Source organism: Natator depressus, chromosome 2, assembly GCF_965152275.1.
Source record: "Natator depressus isolate rNatDep1 chromosome 2, rNatDep2.hap1, whole genome shotgun sequence".
Lineage (NCBI taxonomy): Eukaryota > Metazoa > Chordata > Testudines > Cheloniidae > Natator > Natator depressus.
In genome coordinates, this window is record NC_134235.1 from 182442044 (window position 1) to 182468747 (window position 26704).

At 41.5% G+C, this 26704-nt stretch overlaps 1 protein-coding gene across 4 annotated transcripts in view; it reads left to right on the plus strand.

The window, feature by feature from the left end:
* The first annotated feature begins 1506 nt into the window (after window positions 1-1506).
* The window catches only part of MYRIP (myosin VIIA and Rab interacting protein), a 364430-nt gene continuing 339232 nt past the window's right edge, over window positions 1507-26704 (plus strand). For 3 of the 4 annotated variants that reach the window (XM_074945499.1, XM_074945498.1, XM_074945502.1), the window contains exon 1: window positions 1507-2032. The gene's annotated coding sequence lies outside the window, so the exon portion shown is untranslated. The remainder of the gene's footprint in view (window positions 2033-26704) is intronic. The other variant, XM_074945501.1, reaches the window with a different exon arrangement.

The following is a 26704-nucleotide window of genomic DNA, read 5'->3' on the forward strand; positions in this document are numbered from 1 at the left end:
AGCTATGGGATATTTTGCTGTAGGGCTCCCTCAGTGTCTGCAGTTAAAGCTGTTGCACTCTGGAAAAATAGTGAGAGTGATTGGAGCAAGAGGGACCGGACCCTGGGTCTCCCATCTCGGTACCGTAACCACCAGGCTACAATCTTATTCTCTCTTTCTCTCTCTGGCTCAATGACTATTTAAGTGTTTAGCCATGTGGAACTGCTTCAACATGAGAGAGAGGAAATCCCACATCAGAATATTACATAGTCCAGCGGTTAGAGCACGTGACTGAAAGATGGGTGACCCACTGTTCAAATCAGTTTTCTTTCTGAGGGGGGAACTGAATGTGAGTGTCCCAAAACCCAGGCAAGTGCTGTAATCACTGGGCTGAAGTTATTAGATGGGCAGCAGCACCACCACCTCCTCCTCTGGCTGGTTTTGAATGGGACCCTATCTAATAGGAAGCCTCTGAACCCACCTACTCGATCAGGCCCAGTGCGCCTGAACATAGATGCTATTGTTGGGGGTGCTGCTGCACCCCTGGCTTGAAGTGGTTTACATCATATTCAGGGTTCACAGTTCACAGGGTTCTCAGCACCCTGACTGTACAAATTGTTCCAGCACCACTGGGCCTATGTTCCCCCAGTTTGCTTAACTATGAGACAAGTGTCCAGGTACCTGGAGGGAGGCATGCTTAGAGGCAGAAATTTACATGCTTAGGGAACCTTTCCTGCAGAAACTTAGGCGCTGAGTAAATGATGTTGCCTCCATGGTTAGGCACCAGTTGAGCAGGAGTTCTGTTGCTTAAAACGGGAATTTAGGTGCCTAAGTACCTTGGTAGATTTGGGCCTCCTATCATTTTCCTAGTGCCTGTGTTTCCTGGGTTTGGTCTCTAACACATGCCAATTTTCACCTACCCCGCCAGCTCTCCCCTTCTGGTCAGGTGGGACTCCCACCTGACCAGAATTCATAATCTTACTTTTGATCTAATCTTTGTATCAGCTCCCTTTGCTCCCTCCATGCATTTCTAGTGTGGACATCCCACCCCCCTCTCGATTATATTCTGCTTAAGTGGGGCGGGAGAGTGACTTGGCAATCTTGACTGCAACTTTAAAATAGTGTGGCAAGTAGATTTTCCCCCTGTCTCTGGCGTGTGGGCAAGGCTGTGTGAATTGGCAGCACGCGCGTGAGCCCTGTCCCCTGGGGCGCACTCTGCACCACGCACCTCCTTCCCTGTGATGACTGCAATTGCATCCTCTCCCCCCGCCCTCCTTGCGCGCGGCAATGCATGTGCCACGGTTTAGATGACGCGCGCGCCAGCCCTGGGCTCGCGTGGTTCAAGCGCGCGCTGTACACGCCTCCTCTCCCCCCTCTCTTGGGAGAGGCGGCCAGGTCCGCGCGCGCGCCCTGGCGTAGTTCCTCATTTGCTCCCCCCTCCCTTCCCGAGCAGGGGCCAGGGCTCTGCACTGATTGGCTGGCGGGGCTCGGCCAGGTGTCGGGCTCGGCGGCGAGGAGAGGCAGGGTAGGGCAAGGCGCACAGAGGGGGGATGGCAGGAGCCGGCTGCAGCCGCAGCGCCTTGCACTGCAATCGCAGCCTGTAGGCGCTTCCCGAGGGACGCGGGGCCGGAGCCAGCGGGGAGCCCAGCGCTGCCCCTTTCCCCGGGCGCCCTGCTGCCCTGTGCTCTTCCCTTCTGGGATGCTGGCTGGAGCTGGGGGCAAGCCGACCGGCCTCAGCCAGGAGTTCCCTGCGGCGTGCGGGGGATAGGAGTAGCCGGGGCAGCGTTGGAGAGCAGCCCAGCAGCAGTAGCGAAGGGAGGGTTTTATTGCATGACAGTCCTGGGTCTGATTGCTTCTTAAACCAAAACAGCGGGACAGCCTGCCCCCCCCCCGCCCCCTTACTGCTCTACAGTGCATCCAGAGGGGGAAGGCACTGAAGGACTTGTTGACCCAGCAGGATCAGCTGTAGCGGGGGTCGGTGTATTTTTGCTGGCGCCTGTGAGAATTGATCAGTGAAGTTACTGCCCTGCTTCCATCTTGCGTTATTCTGAGTGTGAGTACTGACAATTGTCCATCTCTTTCCCTGCAAGCCCTCCTGCTTGCCTGTGTACGTAATGCAGGGGGAGAGGAGATGTGTCTTGTGTCGGGATTGGTATTTGGATGCAATTGCTCACTTGGAAACTGCTGAATGTGGCTTGCATGGAAGCAGCTCCTCCGGTTCCAAATTTGGTGCTGGACTGATGTACAGTAGTTTCACTAACTAATGTGACACCCGGGTCGGGTGTCTAGAGGAGAAGGGGTGGGATGATTGGGGGAGGGGGATATGTGTGACATAATCCTCTGCCTGTATTCTCCCAATTCTTGCATCTGTCTCTTCCGCTTACCTTGCGAGTCGCAATCCTGTTCAGTGTGGAATTTGCTCTTTTTAACTTTCCTTTTAAAATAGCCATTGCAGGTGAGTCCTATATTTAGTGACACCAAATTGGGTTGAGGATAGAGGAGGATGTAGGCTGAGATGTCACCCCCTAGGACTGAGAAAGAAGGGATGATGGCAAAGCATAAAAAGGGGAGGGAGACTGGGATTCTTCTAAGGATCTGAACTTATTTTGCACTTCTAAAGGTCAAAACCAGACTCAAGCCATCCTCATTCATTTACACAGCTATGCATTATTTGTAGCTATTATTTTTCTGTGGTTCTTGGGTCTTTCTTCTTTGTATGAGCTACATGATGTTTATATGTGTATTATAATGACCTATGATATGGAAATAGAGAGGAAATACTACCCAAGACATTGTGTAAAGGGAGGGACATATTTCCCAAATGAAATTTACAACAGCAAAGCAGTTAGATCCTGCTGTCTTTCCCACCTTATAAAAACAACATTAACTGGATGAACAGATCACCTCTCTTCAGTGATTTAATTTTACATTAAAATGTTAAGATTTATTTAGTTTGATTACAGGCCAGATGTCCGAATAGCTTGGCAGCCTTTTTAGTGATATCATTATTCAAACACTGTCATTGTAGTTATTAACAATAAATAGAATATTTTATTTTTGATGAACTAACTTCTCTGAGGCCATTCAGGATTGTACTGTAAGATGTGTAGCACACTCTCACTGCGTCCTTTTTGCCAGTACACCACATAGCACCATTTTTTTCACAGCCGAAGAGCACACACATTCCTAGTATCAAGGTCAGTATATTGTGACTACTGGGGAAAATACCATATGGCTTAGGTTAACTTGCCTTGGAGAATGTAATTTAGTAGTATTGAGTTGTTTTGTGTTTTTGTTTTAGATTAATGTAACCAAGTAAGAACATATGAAGCAAAATATCTTAGTGCGGGTGCCTCATTAAGCACTGTTTACATCCATGAGAATATTCTTAGAGACTTACATGGAGAGATACGTGGGTTTGTTTTTCTTTTAATCCCCTCCTCCTTGTTTTGAAAGTGTGGATAGATGTCATCTTGACCGTTCTGGAGCCTAGAATCTTTTACTACTAGCACATCTGTAATATGGGGACTGGTAATAAAGGTCTCCTTTACTTTCCTGGCAATATGTCTCAACCCTATTCTAGCAGAACTGTCTATAAGTGATAGGATAGTTCAGTTTCCATATTCACACAAATCTTTGTGGTTGAGACCTTTTAAAAGGCACACAGAACTAGGCCCTGAGAGCATTAATGTGCAATGCATACATTATAAGGTATGCTTGAAAAAAAAATAGCTGTTTCCGGAGACAGGTGCACAAGAACTGCTTTGTATTCCTAGGAAATCATTTTTTAAAACTGTCTTTTTATACCAACTAATGTTCCTGATGAGCTATTTCCATCATAATTTGCAGTGCATGGAAGTAGAACAGTACCACAGTCTAGAACATGCCAAAATGAGGATAACTAATAATGGTTTCAATTCCCTTGCTGCCCAGACTTCCCATGTCCATGAAACTACTGTTAGAAATAAAAGTGAAGTCCCAGGAAGTGAATAATAGTTAAGTCCCAGGTAGACTACAAAGAGCTACAAAAGGATCTCTCGAAAACTGGGTGACTGGGCAACAAAATGGCAGATGAAATTCAATGTTGATAAATGCAAAGTAATGCACATTGGAAAACATAACCCGAACTATACATATAAAATGATGGGGTCTAAATTAGCTGTTACCACTCAAGAAAGAGATCTTGGAGTCATTGTGAATAGTTCTCTGAAACCATCCACTCAATGTGCAGCAGCAGTCAAAAAAGCAAACAGAATGTTGGATACCATTATGAAAGGGATAGATAATAAGACAGAAAATATCACATTGCCTCTCTCTAAATCCATGGTATGCCCAGATCTTGAATATTGCATGCAGATGTGGTCGCCCCATCTCAAAAAAGATATATTGGAATTGGAAAAGGTTCAGAAAAGGGCAACAAAAATGATTGAGGGTATAGAACGGTTTCTGTATGAGGGGATATTAATAAGACTGGGACTTTTCAGCTTGGAAAAGAGATGACTACGGGGATATATGATAGAGGTCTATAAAATCATGACTGGTGTGGAGAAAGTAAATATGGAAGTGTTATTTACTCTCTCTTATAACACAAGAACTAGGGGTCACCAAATGAAATTAATAGGCAGCAGGTTTAAAACAAAAGGAAGTATTTTTTTTTTTTGCACCACGCACAGTCAACCTGTGGAACTCCTTGCCAGAGGATGTTGTGAAGGCCAAGACTATAACAGGGTTCAAAAAAAAACTAGATAAGTTCATGGAGGTTAGGTCGATCAATGGCTATTAGCCAGAATGGGCAGGAATGGCATCCCTCTGTTTGCCAGAAGCTGGGAATGCACGACAGGGGATGGATCACTTGATTACCTGTTCTGTTCATTCCCTCTCAGGCACCTGGCATTGACCACTGTCAGAAGACAGGATACTGGGCTAGATGGACCTTTGGTCTGACCCAATATGGCTGTTATGAATTTTACCAAGTGCTTTGAAAAATTATTCTTAGACAAGACTTTATCACATCTGAATTAGAAGAAAAACTTAGTTTAATGTGCTCAAATCAGGGAGTCCAGATAATTTCCATCCCAGAATACTGAGAGAGCTGGCACCTGAAATTGGTAGTCCAGGGTGACACTATGCCCCATATGCTTCATAGAGACATTATGATATGAATATGGCATGACTAAGATGTGTTTTGTGCATGTGAGGTATCATTGGAAAGGTTCTGATTTGTTGAATGTGATTATCCTATTTGTATGCATGTATCATTTTTGTATCTAAATTTAGGAATATTGACTATGTATCAATTACAACAGTGTTGGCACCTGGGGAACACCCACTAGACAAAATGCAATCAGTCTGGCTGTTCAGGTGGGGACAAGTCAATGAACCATTAGGGAGGACAATAGGTCTTTGAAGATGCTAATTTCCCACCTTCCTGGGAAGCTTCATAGGGCCTTTGACTCATGACTGCTTTGACACTGCAGGGTCGCATGATCGTGGCACCTGGTACTGGACTCCATCTTGGACTACTAGTATTTTTCCACCAATGAGGGGGTGGGTATCAAATTGGGAAACAAAGGATTCTCTCCATATGTAATCCTGTTTAAGGCAGGGAAGTTAATCAGGGTTCATTCTTCCCTGAATCCCCACCCAGGATGACTGCTGGAAACATCTAAGAAACAAAGACAAGCAGCGGGGGGCGGGGGTGGGAACGGGACTGAGCCTAGGCTGGAAAAGGTATCTGGGCTGTGAAAGAAATACCTAGAGTTTTAAGTTGCAAGCAAGAGCAGCTTGTCTTCAGGAACCTCTGCAATCTGCCTAAAGAAACATTTAGGGTGAGAAATTACCACTTGTAGCCAGTTTCTTTAGTGTATTAAGCTTAGTTTGCATGTTTGCTTTATTTGCTCAGTAATCTGCTTTGATCTGTTTGCTATCCCTTATAATCACTTAAAAGCTATTTTGTCTAGTTAATAAACTTGTTTTGTTTTCTCTAAAACCAGTTTGTGGATTTCGTAAACTGGAGGGAGAAAGCTGTTAATATTTTCCTCCACATTGAGGGAGGAGGCGAATTTCATTTCGCTTATGCTGTATAGTTCCCTGTGCAGCGCAATACAATACCATTTTGGGTTTACACGCCAGAGGAGGTATGCACTTGAGTGCTGGGCAATTCCCATGCAGAACTGATCTCAGTGTCTGTGTCTTTCTGCAGCTGGGTGTGTCCCTACTTGTGTGTATGTGCTGGAAGGATCTTGAGGGCCTGGCTCAGCAAGGCAGTGTAAGGGAGCCCAGACTGGTGAAACAGGCGGTTCAGTGGTACCCCAGTACATCAGGTGGCACCCCGGAATGTGGGGGACAGTTAGGTAACCTGTCACATCAGGTTGTAAGGATTTTAAAATAAATTTTGTCTATTTAGGCGTAGTATTTTAGGATTGGAGAATAGCTAATGTACCTGTATTTAAGATAGGTCTGTAATTGCCTGGGTCACTTTTTCCCCTGTTGTTTTGACTTCAGTAGTATGTAAGGCTTTAGAACAAATTGTGAAAGAAAAAAATAATTAAATTCATAGAGGTAAAGGGGAAGTAACGCAACATGGGCTTACCAAAGGTAGATCATGCCAGACTAATCTGATTTCTTTCTTTGAGAAAACAACTGATTTTTTAATATAAGGGAAGTGCAGTAGATCTAATTTATTTGAACTTCAGTAATGCGTTTGACATGGTACCACAAGGGAAATTATTAGTTAAACTAGGTAAGATGGGGATCACTGTCAGCAGGATAAGGAATTGGCCAAAGGGGAAAAAAGCAACAGGTTTTGCTGAAAGGTGAATTATCACATTGGAGGGTGGTTACTAGGTGAGTTCCTCAAGGATTGGTTCTGAGGTCAATCTTAGCCAATATTTGTATTAATGACCCTGGCACAAAAAGCAGGAGTGTGCTAATGAAATTTTCTGATGATACAAAGTTGGGAGTCATCTTGAATACAGAGGAAGATTGGAGTATTAGACAGGAATATCTGGATGACCTTGAAGACTAGAGTGACAGAAATGGGATGAAATGCAATAGTATAAAGTGCAAGGCATGCACGTAGGGTATAATAATAAGAATTTCTTCTGCAGGCTGGGGGCTTATCAGTTGGAAGCGACAGATGAGAGACATGGGGGTGTGAGTCGATCACAGGGTGACTGTCAACCACCAATGTGATGTACCTGTGAAAAAGACAAATGCAATCCTAGAATGTGTCAGGTGAGGCATTTCCAGAAGATAGAGAAGTATTAATGACATTGTACAAGGGACTTCTAAGACTGTGTATAATTCTGGTCACCCATGTTCAAGAAATTGGAATTTAAATTGGAACAGGTGCAGACAAGAGCTGCTAGGATGCTCAGGGGAATGGAGGGCCTGTCTTATGAGAAGAACTTGGCTTGTTTAGTCTTGCAAAAAGAAGACTGATTGCTCTATAAATATGTTGGGGGGGGGTAAATACCTGGGAGACCCAAGAGCTATTTAAGGTAAAGGACAACATTGACAAAAGAACAAATGGATATAAACTAGTCATGAACAAATTCAGGCTGAAAATTAGAAGAAAGTTTCTAACCATCAGAGGGGTGAGGTTCTGGAATAGCCTCCCAGTAGGAGTTGTGAGGGCAAACAATTTATTTAGTGTGAAGGGAGAGCAGGATAACTTTGAGTGGGATTGTACAGGGTTGCTTTTGATGGTGGGGGGCAGGGCTCAACAGCTCTGGAGCTTATTTCTGGTTTGTGTCTCACATCCCTAAAAGTTCATGCTTCAGGGTTTCAGCTGGTCACCTGCAGGGATCTGGAAGGGATTCTCCCCACCCCCAGTGTATTCTGGAAGTTTTCTGTTTGTTTGTGTGTTGTATCTTCTTCCACTGAAGCATCAGGGACAGCCACAGCTGGAGGTTGGACATTGGTCAGGGAAAGCCAGGGGGCTGAGGTGGCATTGAGCATTCTCTCTCCCAGGTGCTTGGCTGACTGGTTCTTCCTCATGTGCTCAGGGTCTAACTGATCACCCATATGTGGAGTTGGGAAGGAATTTTCCCACAGCTCAGACTGACAGTGACCTTGGGGGTTTTTCATCATTTTTAGTGGGTAGGAGCGGGTCACTTGCCAGGATTATCAGGGTATGTACCTATTCCCACCTATTCTCTGCCTGGGGTATGTAATAATCTAGTCTTCTGTGGGCTGTAATCCTCTGGTCTAATTTTGGTTGTTGGATTTGGTATGTGGGTGTTGGGTGGCCTATGATCTACAGGAGGTCAGACTTGATGATCTGGTGATAGTTTCTGGCATTAAGCTCTGACTTTTTTGCGATGGGATGGTGGGAGCTGAGTGCCAACTGTACAGGGTTCCATTGTCATCACCCTTAGATCTTGTAAGGGGAACAATGGGTACAAGAAATAGGATGTTTGAAAGAGGGTGTTTCTTTTTTAAAGTGCGTGCCTGATGTTGAAGAAAAACTGTGTGTGCCTAAGACGACATCACTGTTCATAAGCAATTCATCCATGTGAAAATATGACTCCTGTATTGCTGCCAAGATCTGCAAGGTCTGTTGTGATCTGATGAGTAACTGCTGGCTGCACAGTTAAAGCTGCTTTAACGAGCACACCCAATTCCCTTGCTGTTTCAGAAATGTGAAGGGTCAGATTCATACCTTGGACAAATGCACACACTCCCATTGAAACCAGGGAGCAGAATTTCTTCCTTGGAAAGGAGAAAGTCTGGATTTAATTTGCTTGAATAGTCTAAATAAGTCCCCCAACACTTCCTTAAGATACTTTCTCCACCTTCCATTTGAACCTATAGATCCTACCCTTGTTTACCTGGTATATTTCTGTAGATTTTTGATAAGCGTAGCTCAATCACAAGTAAAGGCTGTTGGCTTATATGTGCACTGCTAGCAACCTGAAGGTCATTATGTTCAGGCTGCATACTAATTCATCCAAGTTTCTTATACTCACGAATTTGGTTTCAAGAGGAGTTCATTGAATACTACGAAGAGGAAGACGGATTGGGCAATTTGAACGAGGGAGAAGTGTACTACCCCTTTGTTCAAACCATTTGAGAAATTGAGATCCAGAAGAGCAAAATAGAATGTGAGCAGTGTAGAAAAGACAAATGCAGCTGGATTTGCGGTGTGCTTTAACTTCTCATATCCTTCTGTGGGGAGCAACGCACATGCAACACATCCAAAATTTCTCAGAGGGATTATACAGATGTAACCGGTGGCTTACTGTAGTCCATTATATGTGGCTGAGATATGATAAAGATCAGTGATCTCATGTTTATCTTTACTGAGTTAATTTCACTTTCAGCTGAATAAATTAAGGATTGTATTCTCTGAAGAATGTTTGTTACAATACTTTGATTTGAACTTGGGATAGGAATTGCATCAGTGGGCAGCATCTTCAATATTTGATAGACAACACATTATTTTCAGAGTAAGCTGGTTTAGTGTCCCTATAGTAGTATAGATGAATAAATTTTTTTTTGAGAAGGCCACATTAGCGTTTGACAGGTCAAGCTAAAATCAGCAATATATCAATGATAGGTTTTTAGATTTCACAGAGATTATACTGGGAAAGGGAATACATTAGATTTCTGGGCCAGCATCATTTCAGTAGCAAAGATGTGTGTGTGTGTGTGTGTGTGTTTGTGAGAATATCATGCTAACAAAGGGCTTGGTCTTGCAAATCTTTACTCACAGGAGTAGACTGCAATTTGGTTAAAAGAAATGAGATCTCTTTACCTTCTGTTATTCATAAACTTTACCTACTGCTACTTATTTAAATTATGCTATTCTTAGTGTTTTTGGCATTCTCATTGTTGCAGCCATTACTGTCTCCTGGCAGGCTTCAATATAAAGCATTACCTAGTAAAATTAATTTGGGTTTTTTCATAGAATGTCATATTTCATTTTGAAGCTTTGTCTGTTGAAATGGGAGAGCCAGAACACTGAGCAGTTTGATCTTACAAATGGCACTCTTTTAATGATGTGTTCAATCATCATTGACAGTGTGCCCACAGTGGTCATCCAAGTAGTCTTCCTGTATGGTTCCTTGGTACCAGCAAGGAGGGGAATTATAGCCCACCCTGCTTATTGGAGTTCCAAATTCAAACCCTGCAATATAGCAGTAGACTGGATTGTTCTCCCAAACTTCTTGCCCTCCCAAGACTACTATTTCTGCCGCACAACCACCATCTTTCTTATGGAAGATACCAGAGTAAAACAGACTTCCACAGTTTGGCACAGTCCCAGTTGCTGCATCTGTTCCCATTTAAGGGAGATCTAGAGCCTTCATAATAGAAAATAAGACACAATCTCTTCTTGTGCCAGGAGAAATCCCAAACTCAGACCTTCATTCAAATAGGAGTTTTTCCACTGACTTCAATGGGCTTTTGAGCAGGGCTGCAATCTTTTACCTTCATTCTATAGAGAGGCCTTTTCAGGGCCAAAAGAAAATAAAGTCCTCTTTGCTCCAGAGAAGATACCAAACGGGTTTTCTCTCCTCTTTTTTTTCTAGAATGACATCAGCAGCATTTGCAGCCCATTTTCCTCCAAGAAACACCCAAACTTTACTTAGAAAACAAAACAGCCAAAAACCCCACCTTGAACCAAACACAGAGCAACAAACACCTCCATATTGTTTTAAAAAATAAATAATAAGAGAACTCTGTGCAATAGCCTTTCTGTTGTCATACTCTGGCAGCTGTTTTCCCTCCTCTTATGAGGCTAACTGAGTCTATCTGCTTCTTGTCTCTGCTTATAGACAAGACCATAGTCTTCCTGGTGTGCAGCACCAGTACTTTTTGACCTGGCTATCGTCTGTGCTCCTGAGGACCCAGATGTGTACTGTATATCCTGTCACAATGACGTCCAAAACTGCAGAGCACAGTGGTCTTTGACCATTTAAGTCGGAGAAAATAAAATGAAAAAGAGCCAACTTATTTGGTGCAATCCATCCTAAACTTCTGACATATGGGTGTTCAACATACTACTCAACATTGCTTATAAAGAAGTAACAACTAATATATTCTTAAGCACATTGGGAAAGTGCAGTCAACATCAGCCTCATGTGTGGTTGACTCTAAAAAAGGAGAAATGGTGCTCCAGACTCCAGTGGTACTTGATGAAACTCCTGGAAAGTTGTCTCTCTACATTTGTATCCCTCTATCATAAGTGTGTTGAAATTTGCATAACTCATCATGGAGTGGACTCTGATCAAATCATAGCTTATGTCTTGCAGAACAAGGGTCTCCATAGAAACACTAAACTTAAAAAGTAATCAAAATAGATTTTGGAAGGATTTAATAGATCATAGACTGGTGACACTGCTGTTTGTCAATGGCTCAGAGAAAATCTGGCTTTATCTAAATAAGAAAGCAGAACTGGAACACACAAGTGCAAATCCAAACAGTGATTCAGGAAAACTGGAATCTTTCATTACCTGAGCTAATACCAAATACAGATACCAAATACAGAAGTCCATAGGTTGAGTCCAGGATAGCAAGAAGAACCTGAAACATATCTGATGAAACATAATCCTGAGCTTCTTCCTTCTAGCATTTAATGTTGAAGATCCAGATTTCTACTCCTAATCAGTCTTTGAGAAGGAGGTTGCATCATACCTTGTTGCATCAGAATGGTAGAAAACAGTGGATGGAATGTTCTAGAACAGTGATTCCCAAACTTGGTTCACCGCTTGTGCAGGAAAAGCCCCTGGCGGGCCAGGTCGGTTTGTTTGCCTACCGCGTCGGCAGGTTGGGCCGATGGAATTTTCTCAGTTTTTAAAAGACCTGTGCTCCTGTCCAGCCAGCTCATTATAATTTTGTGCATACTTTTAGCAGATAGTCTTGGTCAAAATTTGTGATAAACCTAGGTGTGATGAAAGGGAACTAAGTTGGTTAACATTTATCGGTATCTAATTGCAGGTAAAAAAGAGGCATAACCAGTTAGTAGACTGGTGACTATATTTCTGGGTCTCATTCTTGGATCCAGACAATTTATATTTAGTGCAGGGCCTGAATATAGATAGTGTAAAGCCAGACTTGCTCCTTTATCTTCACACTCTCACCTGGAGCTGGATGAGGGCTTCAGCTCCTGAGTGCAAATTAGAATTGCCTTAGGAGTGCCCTAATTTGTGTCCATCTGCTGCCAATGGACCCAAAAAGTGAGAGATTACCAGAGCACAGCATCTCTCTGGCCATAGCAGGAGTAAGACTGGCTTGTGAGGTTCTTGTATGTTTTTTTTTTTGTACTGAATTGCAAGCTTTTAATTTTGGATAATTTGTATGCTTTTTAGATGAATGAAATTATTACTAGATGAACAGCATAGCATTCATTTTGTGTTTGATGTAATAAAGCCATTGTAGGGTTTTTTCCAGAAGAGGGTGGGAAATCTACCTCCCCCTTCAAGGTTGGGGAATATTGCAACAACTTAGCTACAAGGGCTTGATTTTGACCATACCTACACTAGTTTTGCATTGGCATAAACCCGCTAACTTGTAATTTATACTGGTGTAAGTAAGATTAGAATAATTCCATAGGTGTTATAGTAAATGAAGAAAGCACAGTTTTGTGATATTATCTTTGCTGTTTGTTTGTGTTTTTGATTATCTAATTGTTGCAAATTACTGAATTTTACAAATTAAGTTTTCCCGTCAAAAGTATGAATTAGCAAAGTTTTAATATAGTAAATTTGCTCTTTATATCTGGTACTAATAGAGTATACTATATCATGATGGCAAGGCAATATCTGTTGTAGTAATGACTTACTTTCCATTAAAACCAAATTTTTGGCTCCCCTCTAAAAGTCCTTTGGAAAAGTCTTTCCAGCTTCATAAGTGGTCTGTGGCCGGAGGTCAACTTTTGGACCAAAGTTTACGTCGTTTGACAAGCTGCTTTTAGGAAATAAGACATAACATACTCGTGAATCCAAAATGTATTGCACTGAAAAAGTTTTAGTAAGCTGTGGCCTGTGAAGTAGAGTATTTGCATATTATGTTGACCATTATTAAAATGTTTGTAAAATGAAGCTAAATTATACACTTGGCTACATTACGTTGAACATATATTTGCATGCATTGATCATGATGTGGCTTTTGAGTTAAATAATTGAGGAGCAGCATAGTGTTATAATGATTTTCTCCTACTGTGTTCAATTGCACAAAATTACATCAATATACATTATGTAACTTAATACAAGGTAAGGTAATATCTTGTATTGGACCAACCTCTGTTGGTGAGGGACCAGCTCAGAAGAAGAGCTCTGTGTGACTCAGAAAGCTTGGACAGAAGTTGGTCCAATACAAGATATTACCTCACCCACCTTGTTTCTCTAATATCCTGGGACTGACACAGCTACAACTACACTGCATACGTTTTTCAGAAAGTCACTCTTTCTTTTAAAATGCTTTTTATTCTCAGATCATTAAAAGTATAGATGATAAAAAAGGAAGACTTACTGCAGCTTCATAGCTGTACCGATGCTTGAGCATTGTGAACATGCTGAAGTGTTTGCGCTGATTTGTGGATTGTGTTTGTCTTAGTAAGGTGCTCTTTATACACTTAGTATGAAGCAGAGACACCTGAGAACCGGTTAGGACAGAGTGGGATTAGAACAGTTATTTAACTGTTGACATAAATTTGCCAACAAGCTGGTGATAGTCACGCAGTAAGTCAGAGCTACCATATAATTAAAAAATGTAGTGCTCATTTGCATGCTCGAACCATTAGGACACGCTGCCATTTGTACCCTGACCTGCAACAATTTACATAATCATAGAATCATAGAATATCAGGGTTGGAAGGGACCTCAGGAGGTCATCTAGTCCAACCCCCTGCTCAAAGCAGGACCAATCCCCAATTAAATCATCCCAGCCAGGGCTTTGTCAAGCCTGACCTTAAAAACCTCAAAGGAAGAAGATTCCACCACCTCCCTAGGTAACGCATTCCAGTGTTTCACCACCCTCCTAGTGAAAAAGTTTTTCCTAATATCCAACCTAAACCTCCCCCACTGCAACTTGAGACCATTACTCCTTGTCCTGTCCTCTTCTACCACTGAGAATAGTCTAGAACCATCCTCTCTGGAACCACCTCTCAGGTAGTTGAAAGCAGCTATCAAATCCCCCCTCATTCTTCTCTTCCGCAGACTAAACAATCCCAGTTCCCTCAGCCTCTCCTCATAAGTCATGTGTTCCAGACCCCTAATCATTTTTGTTGCCCTTCGCTGGACTCTCTCCAATTTATCCACATTCTTCTTGTAGTGTGGGGCCCAAAACTGGACACAGTACTCCAGATGAGACCTCACCAATGTCGAATAGAGGGGAACGATCACGTCCCTCGATCTGCTCGCTATGCCCCTACTTATACATCCCAAAATGCCATTGGCCTTCTTGGCAACAAGGGCACACTGCTGACTCATATCCAGCTTCTCGTCCACTGTAACCCCTAGGTCCTTTTCCGCAGAACTGCTGCCTAGCCATTCGGTCCCTAGTCTGTAGCTGTGCATTGGGTTCTTCTGTCCTAAGTGCAGGACCCTGCACTTATCCTTATTGAACCTCATCAGATTTCTTTTGGCCCAATCCTCCAATTTGTCTAGGTCCCTCTGTATCCTATCCCTGCCCTCCAGCGTATCTACCACTCCTCCCAGTTTAGTATCACCTGCAAATTTGCTGAGAGTGCAATCCACACCATCCTCCAGATCATTTATGAAGATATTGAACAAAACCAGCCCCAGGACCGACCCCTGGGGCACTCCACTTGACACCGGCTGCCAACTAGACATGGAGCCATTGATCACTACCCGTTGAGCCCGACAATCTAGCCAACTTCCTACCCACCTTATAGTGCATTCATCTAGCCCATACTTTTCTAACTTGCTGACAAGAATACTGTGGGAGACCGTGTCAAAAGCTTTGCTAAAGTCAAGAAACAATACATCCACTGCTTTCCCTTCATCCACAGAACCAGTAATCTTATCATAGAAGGCGATTAGATTAGTCAGGCATGACCTACCCTTGGTGAATCCATGCTGACTGTTCCTGATGACTTTCCTCCCATGTAAATGCTTCAGGATTGATTCCTTGAGGACCTGTTCCATGATTTTTCCGGGGACTGAGGTGAGGCTGACTGGCCTGTAGTTCCCAGGATCCTCTTTCTTCCCTTTTTTAAAGATTGGCGCTACATTAGCCTTTTTCCAGTCATCTGGGACTTCCCCCGTTCGCCACGAGTTTTCAAAGATAATGGCCAATGGCTCTGCAATCACAGCCGCCAATTCCTTTAGCACTCTCGGATGCAACTCGTCCGGCCCCATGGACTTGTGCACGTCCAGCTTTTCTAAATAGTCCCTAACCACCTCTTTCTCCACAGAGGGTTGGCCATCTACTCCCCATGTTGTGATGCCCAGCGCAGCAGTCTGGGAGCTGTCCTTGTTAGTGAAGACAGAGGCAAAAAAAGCATTGAGCACATTAGCTTTTTCCACATCCTCTGTCACTAGGTTGCCTCCCTCATTCAGTAAGGGGCCCACACTTTCCTTGGCTTTCTTCTTGTTGCCGGCATACCTGAAGAAACCCTTCTTGTTACTCTTGACATCTCTTGCTAGCTGCAGCTCCAGGTGCGATTTGGCCCTCCTGATTTCATTCCTACATGCCCGAGCAATATTTTTATACTCTTCCCTGGTCATATGTCCAACCTTCCACTGCTTGTAAGCTTCTTTTTTATGTTTAAGATCCGCTAGGATTTCACCGTTAAGCCAAGCTGGTCGCCTGCCATATTTACTATTCTTTCGACTCATCGGGATGCTTTGTCCCTGTAACCTCAACAGGGATTCCTTGAAATACAGCTAGCTCTCCTGGACTCCTTTCCCCTTCATGTTAGTCCCCCAGGGGATCCTAACCATCCATTCCCTGAGGGAGTCGAAGTCTGCTTTCCTGTTGGCTGTCCATCAGGTTATAATATGTGAATTGCACACTATCAATCAGTGGCCTCTTTTCTCTGTGCCTGTCGTCCAAGAAATAATTGTCTATCCATACATGGCCATTACTGTTTTGTTTTACTGTTTTGTCTCTCTCCAGTCTCTTGCTCATGACTGGAAACACATCAATCATTCCTATATGATCAGAAGATTAAGTCTGATAGGTTGACCTATTATGTATTCTTTCTTATGACTCTTGTTGCTAAGTAGCAGAGGCTAGAGAAGTACAGTACAGACAATTAAGTGATAGCTGAACACAGTTTGCTTAGTTCAGTGTTTATAAAAATGTACAAGATGAAAACGGGAGAGATGAGGTGAGATTATATAGGGCCTAGAAAGTTTAGTAGTGTAGAGGTAAAATGTTACACTGAAGGGGCCAACGTTCCCTTGTTGTTCTGGATTTTTGCACCTAATTCTCATTACGGTTACACTACTGCAACTCCATTGACTTCAGTAGCATAGTTGTGGAGGACAAATTAGTCTCATGACGTTTAAAGCCAGAAGAGACAACCAGATCATTTATGCTGACCTCCTGTATATCACAGGCCACCACCACCAGCCAGGACCCTCACACTGAATCCAACAACTTGATCAATAAAGTCAAGTTTTATACTGAGATTACATTTATAATTGCACAGACTTCACTGGGAGTTGTGCTTGCCTGCCAATTGGCAGAATTTTGCCTGAAGGATTCTGTATTTGTATGTTTTACTAGGAAGGCTCTTTTCATATGGTATTAATTTTTTCTTATAAAATTAGGGTTAGATGATGAAAATAAAATCCTTCAATCCTGATAAAGTGTGCTTTGGTTTGTCCAGTGCAGTGTTTCAATTCATCTTATATAAGGGGGAAAAAACTATAACCTTTTGAAATGGCTCATAGAGATGCATGTTGTTTTTCATGTCTGAAGAGGAGTGGCATATTTAGGTGAAATACTCCTTGCTCTTTCTCATGTATATTTACCATCAACTGACATAAAATGTTTTGTTTTAGTCTCGCCTGTAGAGAAAAGGTTAAATGATTTCATTGGTCTTTTGTGCTTTTGATCTCTCATATTCAGTAAGGAAATTAGTGAAGGATGTGGAGGGAAGATGTATCAGAAGCTCATATTAGTTTCTTAAAGAGGTTATGCAAACACTTCAAAACATATAATACTAACCTTTTTGTCTTCTGGTGTTTTGAATGCCTGCCATTACTATATACAGTGGCACACTTTTGTAGGTTAATGTAGGGTAAGATAACATAGTAATGATAATAACTTGCTCTAAAAGGATAACCAATGTATTTTACTGAATATATAAGGGTCATATCACCCACCAGTGGAATGAAGTTAACTCTGCTGTGGAACTCAGCATCTATTGAATATCACAAAACAACCTTACACAAGAATTTTGGGCAAGAAGTGAAAAAAAATCTTTCCAGTTCATACTACAGGGATTTTTAAGCATGGAGAAAGTGTAATAGGATTTAGTCAAGACTATTCATAACAACTTTATTCTTGTTAAAAGCGATATAAGATCACAAATGAGTTGGATCTTTGTTTTTTATCTCATTCAAAAGATGGTATTCCAAATCCTCAGCTAGTGTAAATGACAAAGCTCAATTAAAGTCAATGGAGCTAGGCTGATTTACAACACCTGAAGATCTGGCTCAATATTTTCTGCAGCATATTGTCCCGTCAGTATCCTGGGACATTGGGCCACTGCCAATTCACAAGGGAAGAATGCCTAAAACACTGTTCCCTGTAGCATCTAGACGTTCCTTGGAGGTTTCCCTTCCAAATAATTGCTGACCAATCCTGAAAGTGCTTCGGTTATGGTTATGATATTCGATGGGATCCTAGCCAAATGTGGAATGGCTGCAGAGTAATGTTCATTCAATATCTTTTTAGTTCAAATTTATGCTCAGAAAGTATGCTGCAGTAATCCCGAATTCAAAGGTTCCTCTTCCTTGCAACTATAACTTATTTTTATTCTTTCTCCTCTCTGTCATACGCACAAAAAACAAACCCACACTAAAACAATCTTGTTTAAAGACTCTGTATTGGTAATATGATTAGTTGTTTTTAATTAGTAAATGTTTGGAGACAAACACATAAGATGTGGGGAAGAGCGCTTGTCTGCAAACAAGGTAGTCAATCTATCTTAGATAAATAAGGTGCTGCTTATAGAATTTGGAGGGAAAAAATGTAATTTTTGCTGAGAACTTCTTTTACTGTTGAAATATTCTTTCTAAAATTGATGTAATTTCAAAAAATAAATGCCAGACAGGTGGAACAGCCTTCTTTAGATCCTGACAGTCTACCCTGGGGACTGATTCCCTACCACCAAGCAGTGCAGCCTCAAGCACAGCTTTACTAACAAATATTTCTTCTAGCAATTACTCTATCAGGAAAATCCTAAAAGAGCTCATGTCGCTGAACAACAAGGAAAAATGATAGGTCTCAATTCCAAAGCAATAACTGAAATTTAAACTTTTGATGAATGCTTTCAAAGTGTAGGCGGCAGGGCTTGAGGGAGTGTACGGACAGAATCTGGAAGGTACCAAGACTTCAGAAGCAGCAGCAACCTATATTTTTAATCAAAAGTGATATTCTACTGCAGAAGCAGGTGTAATATTAAATAATTAGACCACCTGAACCATTGCCCCAGATCGCCCAAGAAGAAAGACAAGACACCAAGAATGTGGTTTAATGAGGTCACAACTTAACACATCTGGGAAACTATGGAGCAGTAACTTGTCCAGCTCCAGTTAACCTTTCTTCTGTAATTTATGCCACCTAGGGAGAGCTGCCCTGAGGCCTTCCCTATTTTTAACCTCATCCCAGTACTGTTACTGAGACTCTCTGCAAACCCCTCCCCCCCGGCAAGGTTGAAGGGATGAGGGGGGAGAATAGATGGGCCCATGCTGTACCAGGCATTGGGGTCCCAATACAAAGCCCCAATGCACTGGTCCTACTCTAATTCCATGGGAGGCATAGAGGAGGTGCTGTTGCTCCTGGGCGCAGAATGGCATCACAGGCAGGGGAAAGGGTGTATACACCCTCGCCTCAAGCACACAGAGCCAATGGACTTCTTCTATGCCCTCTCTCCAGCTAGTTGGCCAAGGAGTTTGATTTGTATCTTAGAAATACCAGGAATGTCAACTGTAGACTTCCCTAATTTTGCTGGGTGTCTTGGAGAATGTACGGTTTTAGCTCTCACACCTTAAAAATTAAAGGGTAGGTGGGGAGTTTGAATCTTTAATATGGCCTTCCTTTGGTATATCAGTTGGATCTTAATGTTAAATAGATGTATTTTTAAAACAAATGTTTAAACAGTGTGAATGAAAATCTCTCTTCCACTTGATTGCTCAACTTTCACTCACTTAGCGTGTACTATCCATATTCATAGGTGATACATTATTCTTAATAGCCTAGAGGCAAAAGGTATGCTACAGTGGTAGTGATGTCACTTAACAAGAGGAAACAAGAGAAGGTACTGAAAACTGTCTGGACTAATTAAATTCTTCCTTTTGAGAGCTAGAAGATGCTAATTTTCCAATCCCACGTCACCAGCTGAAGTCTAGCAACAGAGAGAAGCTGAAAGCTACCAAACAGGAGTTTATGGAGGGAGTTACTGCTGCTTTTCTGTTTGCATCCAAAGTACATTTTTCTTTTTTTTTTTTTTTTGATGTACGATCTGACAATCAATTTGCTCTAAAAGTTGGAGAAGGAAATTTCTATTTGCAGTGAAGAAAACCATATAAATATATATATATTTTTATGATAAGTAAATCAGTTTTAGGCCTTGTTCACTGATACACAGTCGTGTACCTGTTTAGTTAAATCAGTGCAAGTCCCAGTGTAGAGTGTCATATTTTGATTCATCTTATACCTTTTTTCTGATTTACTTAAGCTAAATCAATATAGGTTTATATCAATTTAAGATATCCACAAAGCTTTTGTGCCAATTCAATTACATCAATTTTAAATCATTCTTTTACTTATACCAGTGCAACTTTGTTTGAGGACAATCATTGTGAGTTAAGAGCCAAAAAGAAAGTTAGGAAATCTTTGAAAATTAGGGAAATTTTAAAATATCCAGAATCTTTGCAAACTTCTTGTGTGATTGCCCTGAGCTTTCCAGAAAAGTTTGAGCTTGAGATGAAAAGTGGCATATAAAATTTTATATTAATAGGTTTTTGGTGAAATTAAGATAGAGGTGTGTGTGTGAGAGAGAGAGAAAATAAAATAAAATTGGAGATGGATTAGTCCCTCCCTTAAACCAAGAACCAAAGTAGGCAATGGAAACATTAGTCTTGCCATTTTCAAGGAACACTCGCTGTTCTGTGTGATAAGCAAACTAAACAGTAACTTGTTTAACTTGAGCACATAAGTCTCTTTTTTGGTATGGCTGTTTTGCTAGATATCATTTTCTATGGCTGAACTGTTTTTTTCTGAATTGTTTATGGTTTAGCCCTTATGTAATGGTAATCTTTGCCTGAGACTAAGTCCAAACAACTTTACTATGATGTTATGTATGGTTCAGATCAGTATTTCCTGTATTTCCATTTCTCATATCCTGTTTTTGATTGTTACAATTATGAAATACTAATAGCCGAACAATACTTTTTACAATTCTTGACAAATATTTTTATACACAATTTTCATTCTGTTGTGTTCAAGATATGGGATTCTGGAACAATTAATAATTCAATTGTAGCAATTTTAGATTCATAACTGTGTGTGAGGAAAAATACTAAAGAATATTATCAGATGATACCTGTCCTAGATGACAATACTGTGTTTCATTGTAATAAGGGTGTTTGATTTATTGACTCTCAGTCCTCTAGGGAATGTCTTTTGAAAGTTTGGATTTTTGCATTTAGAGCTGAGATTTAGCTGAAAGATATATTACAGACTTATGAAGGTAGACAGCTCCCTATTGACCAGCTATCTAAGCAGCTTCCTGTGTATAAATTAAGTTATAACTTATAAATTATTCCAGTTATTTATGCTTTCAGAATGCTTTGGTGTCACTCACAAATCTTTCATGCCTTTTATGGTATTCAATATAAGGTCTTGTCATGACACGTTTGAAAGACAATACCATAGGCCTACCTTGTAAAGGCATTGAATCATAGAAATGTAGGACAGGAAGGGACCTTGATAGGTCCTCTAGTCCAGTCCCCTGCATTGAAGCAGAACTCAGTATTATCTAGACCATCCCTGACAGGTGTTTGTCTAACCTGTTCTTAAAAACCTCCAATGACAGCGATTCCACAGCCTCCCTAGGTAATTTTTGTTCCAGTGGTTAACTACCCTCACAGTTGGGAAGCTTTTTTTTTTTTTTTTTTTTTACTGTCTAACCTAAATCTCCCTTACTTTTTGTCCTGTCCTTAGCAGTTAAGGAGAAAAACTTATCACCCTCCTCTTTTAAACAGCCTTTTATGTACTTAAAGACTGTTATTGTGTCCTCCCTGGTCTTCTCTAGAATAAACCAACACAATTTTTCTAGTCATGTTTTCTAGATCGTTAATGATTTTTATTGCTCTCCTCTGCACTTTCTTCAATTTGTCCACATCTCTCCCAAAGTGTGGTGCCCAGAACGAGACACACTATTTCAGTCAAGGCATTATCAGTGCTGATTAGAGTGGAAGAATTATTTGTCATGTTTTGCTTACAGCACTCCTGCTGATGCATCCCAGAATGATGTTTGCTTTTTTTGCAACACTGTTATGTTTCATATTAAGTGTGTGATCCACTATAAGCCCAAGATCCTTTTCTGCAGTACTCTTTCCTAGGTAGTCATTTCCCATTTTGTATTTGTGCAATTGATTTTTCCTTTCTAAGTAGAATACTTCTCATTTGTCATGATTGAATTTCACCCTATTTATTTCAGACTACTTCTCCAGTTTGTCAAGATCATTTTGAATTCTAATTCTGTCCTCCAAAGCACGTCCAGCTTGGTATCATCCACAAACTTTATAAGGGTACTTTCTCTGCCATTATCCAAATCATTTCTGAAGATGTTGAATTGAATCAGACTCTGGACAGATCCCTGCAGGACACCACTCAATGTACTCTTCCAGCTTGATTATGAACCATTGATAACTATGCTGAGTACACTTTTCCAACCATTTGTGTCTATGAGAAGGTCATTTGAGACCATATCAAAAGCCTTCCTAAAGTCAAGATATATCACATCTACAGCTTCCCCCTATTCACAAGGCTGTTTACCTTGTCAAAGAAGGATATTAGGTTGGTTTGACAGGGTTGGTTCTTGACAAATCTGAGTTGACTCATGGACTTTAAAGACCGTCGTGATTATCTAGTCTGACCATCTGCACATTGCAGACCACAGAACCTCATTCACACCCTTCTGTAATTGTCCCATAACTCATACTGAAGTTCACAAATCATGATTTAAAGACATCAAGTTACAGAGAATCCACCATTTACTCTAGTTGAAATGAGCACTGACCTTATTTTTTCCTAGGTGCTTACAAATTCTTTGATTATTTGCTCCATTATCGTTCCAGGTACTGAAATTAAGCTGACTGGTTTATAATTCCCTGGGTTGTCCTTATTCCCCTTCTTGTAGACAGGTACTATATTTTCCCTTTTCCAGTCCTTTGTGGTCTCTGCCATCCTTCACGAGTTCTCAAAGATAATTGCTAATGACTCAGATCTCTTCAGCCTCTTCCTTAAGTATTCTAGGATGTATTTCATCCAGCCCTGCCAACCTGAAAACATCCAATTTGTCTAAGTAATTCTTAACGTGTTCTTTTTTCTATCTGAGCCTCAAATCCTACCCAGTTTACATTGATGTTCACTATGTTAGTTGTCCAATCGCTGCTAAGTTTTTTTGATGCAAACCGAAACAAAAAAGGTATTTAACTCTTTTGCCCAATACAATGTTTTCTGGCATAATTCATTAATATTTTAAATTGCTCTGACATTACCAGAGAAAAGGTGTTCTAGAACTGCAAAGAACAGTTATCTGGAAAGCTGTTATTTTTTGGAGGTTGGCAGAAAGTGGGCAGGTCATGGTTTATGGATGGAATCTAATATAAACCTTTCAAATACTAATTTGGTTAAGTTTCCAAAAACATTGCAATGAATATTTGAAGATAAAATTTGGTGCAAAAATGGCAAAAAATTGTTGACTGTCTGCTTTTTCTAAAGCAGTGAAAGTTGTTTGATTTCTAGCTGTTGTGGTAGGTGCCTCAGAACATTGCAAGCCCTACCACAGAGGCTCTTCCTGGCATTTGCTGAAATTGCTTGGATAATAGCTTTACTTTCTTTTGGACTACTTCATGCCTTCCCCCAGAAAAACTATGGAAGTGAAATGTTAATTGGGAAATTCACTGGGTCTTATCATGGGGAGGTTCTGATTTCTCATTCCTTTGAGAGAGGGGTTTTCAGGCCTCTGGAGTCAGGTATTTTTGTGATTCGGTTTGCGTTCAAGTTGTATTTGGTGTGTTCAAATTCAGTTCATATTCAAGCCACCCAAAAAAAAAATGGTTGTTACTGGTTCAAATCAAATTTCAATCTTAGTGGAAATAAGTTTCAACTCTCCTTTTTAATTTAAAATTGAAACTATTTTGATTTTTGACCATTTATTTATTTTTTGAGTTTTCCTAGTATTTCTGTTGTCAAATAAACACGATTTTTTAAATAAATAATTTGTTTGAATGAACTAAAATAACATCTTCTAATATTTGCTCTGTCATATTGGAACTCTGTGGTGAAAGGATAAATTTCAGGCCCGAAAATGTTGTTTCAACACTCTTCTGTGTTGCTGAACCTGCCAATACAATTTCTGACAATTGATACAGCTCGATCATGCCATCTTTATGACATTCCCAGCAGTTCAATATGTTTTCTTTCTTACTGAGACATGGCTTATCAGCAAATGGACCAAGAATTGGCCCAATCCTTATTTGGGCTTTCCTTCATTCAGGTATATTTGTGTTTGGAGATTTCATGAGCTGTAAAATGATATTCCGATTCATCATCCAATCTTTCAATTTCAGAGGTTTCTGACATTGATTCTATGACATTATTAATTTTTACTTATGACTGAAGCATTTCCAATTTTGTCCACGTTTTGACTTGACTTTGTCCCTTTCTGACAGTAGGAGTTGATATCTAGGATCAAGATATACACATGAGACAGATATAATTTTCAAACAGATCCCCCCCCACGGAAGCCAGTAAGGATTCAGTAAATGGAGAGGAGACTTTTGATGTTTCCAGTTGGCATTTTAATTAGGCACCATAAAAGTCACATGTGGTCAGTTTTTCATATTGAAGAATCTTATCACTTTAGCAGGTTTCAGTGCAATTGTGATGCCTTCAGTGACACTCCATTCTGCTCATGGTTTGAGGTGGCCATGACCTGGCAGAAATCCCTGCACTCCAAGAGTCACTCAAGTATGTTATAAGTTGAGAGCCATTTGGCAGGACAAACTAAGAGTGGGTTTTTAAATTTAATTTAATTAAATTTTTGAAGTTCTACCAGTATTGTTTGATTTCTCATTTTTTACGGACATATTGAGCTTTATGAATTATACCAGAGATGGTACGTTTTTCAGGGAGTCTTCAACTACAAGGTGTAGGCAAAATAGAAAATTCCCTTCAATGTTACACCCATGGCCTCAGCACATATATTAAGGCTAGCTGCTTCAACCATAGGAGTCAAATCATTCCAATCTTGCTCCATATCTTCTTCTTGAACTTTTTCCCCAAAGAATAAATAATTTATCCTTCACCTGAATTTGTTGTTGTTCTTCTTCCATTCCCTGGTCCTCAGTTGTTAACTTCACTGCTTTCACTGTTTTTCTCCATTATCTGTTGTAATACTACATATACGCTTAGGAGTGATTTCAGACATACCAACAACTTTAAGAATCATTGATTTTAAATATTCAAGAGATGCATCTTTCCTTGATCTCTTTCAGTGGTAGAGTCAGAAGAGCAATTTGTCTTGCAACAATGTACTGAATGTTACTCTCTTAAAACAGATCAGCCAAATTGTGTGGCACAACCCTCTTTCAAAGAAATTAGTCTTCCTTTTACTTGTTTTGTGATTCCCCCTCTTGAATGGTGGCTGCTACAGCAGTAACTTTGACTCGTCCATCTTCAGCATTTCAATGTAATTTTCGTCCCCAGCCCTTCCAGAATGGGGTCAACAATTTCACAAAATCCTGAATCCTCTATTAGCTTCAATAGTCCTCCTTTTTACAGTGACTAATTCTAGGCGAGCCTCCAGTAAGGTAGCTTAATCAATTGTTGTTGCAATTGCCTGAGTTGTGAACATGGAATCCAAAGTATCTTATGTTGTTGTAGACTTCTTGATGTGAGTTCGTCAGGATTGTTGTGGTCCTTTTGTCATTTTTCCCCTTAAGAAATTGCAGATTACTCCTCAGGGTGGTGTCTTTGAATGTGCCTTTCCAGATTGGCAGCATGGTTCCCTGACACGATTCTGGTTTCTGAACTGGACAAATAGCTATTTTATTTGCATGGTCATATTTGAAGAACATTCTTATGGGATTTTTGTTGTTTTTTCCTTATGATTCTCCATTGCTGTAATAAATTACAATAGAAATATAGTTACTATAAATAAACCAAAGACATTAGCACAGCCCAGTTGCATATTTCCAGAATCTAATAAAGTATGGTTGTGTTTTAGCCGAGAAGCAATTCAGAGAGGGGTGATCTTGAGTCATCACCGATCCATGCGAGTTCTTTTAACATGCAAACTTTTGCAGAGCTTGTTCTGACTCCTCTAATCAGAGCCTGTCATAACCAGCTGGAGTAGGTGAAGAGAGAGAATTGCTCAGGGATGGGGTGGGGTGGTTGGAGATGGGTATCAGGTATTGCCCTAGAGGGTGGGGGGTTGGGAGTGAAGCCTGTGGCTTACTTCAGTGGGGAAATAAGTTTGCGGCATGGGCCCTGCCTCAAATGGGGCAATTGGAGGGAGGAGCTTCCCCAGGGTTTGGGCATGGGGTCGGAGGAGGCCTGTCTAAGGGGGAGAAGGGTTGGGGAGCCATTACTTTTTTTGGAAGGGTGGGGGCGAAGAGTTAACTTCTGGGACCAGGGAGCATTCCACCTCTGCTCTCAGAGATGGTTCATCTGTCGCCGGCCCCCTTGCTGCCTCATGTGATATACAGGCAGCTCCTGTGCTTCTCTTCTTCCTCCCTACTCTTGTAGGCTGACCTTCTTCTAGTCTTATTCTCATCTCATTTAGGGTTGCCAAGTTTCTACTTGCATAAAACCGAACGCCCTTGCCCTGCCCCTTGCCTCACTCCTTATCCGAGGCCTTGCCCCCCGCTTACTCCATTCCCCTCCTCTGTGACTCGCTGTCCCCACCGTCACTTGCTCACACATTTTCACCGGGCTGGCTCAGGGAGTTGGGGTGCAGGAGGGGGTGGGGCCGGGATGAAGGGTTTGGGGTGTGTGTGGGGGCTCTGGGCTGGGGGGTGGATCCGAGGGATTCGGCGTATGGGAGGGGGCTCCGCGCTGAGGCAGGGGGTTGGGATGTGGGAACGGGTATGGGTTCTCATCTGGGGGTGCAGGTTCTGTGGTGGGCCAGAAATGAGGGGTTCAGGATGTGGGAGGGGACTCCAGGCTGGGATGAGGTTACGGTGTAGGGGGGTGAGGGCTCTGGGGTGGGGCTGGGGATGAAGGGTTTGGGGTGCAGGAGGGTGCTCTGGGCGGGGACTGAGGAGATTGGAGAGCGGGAGGGGGATCT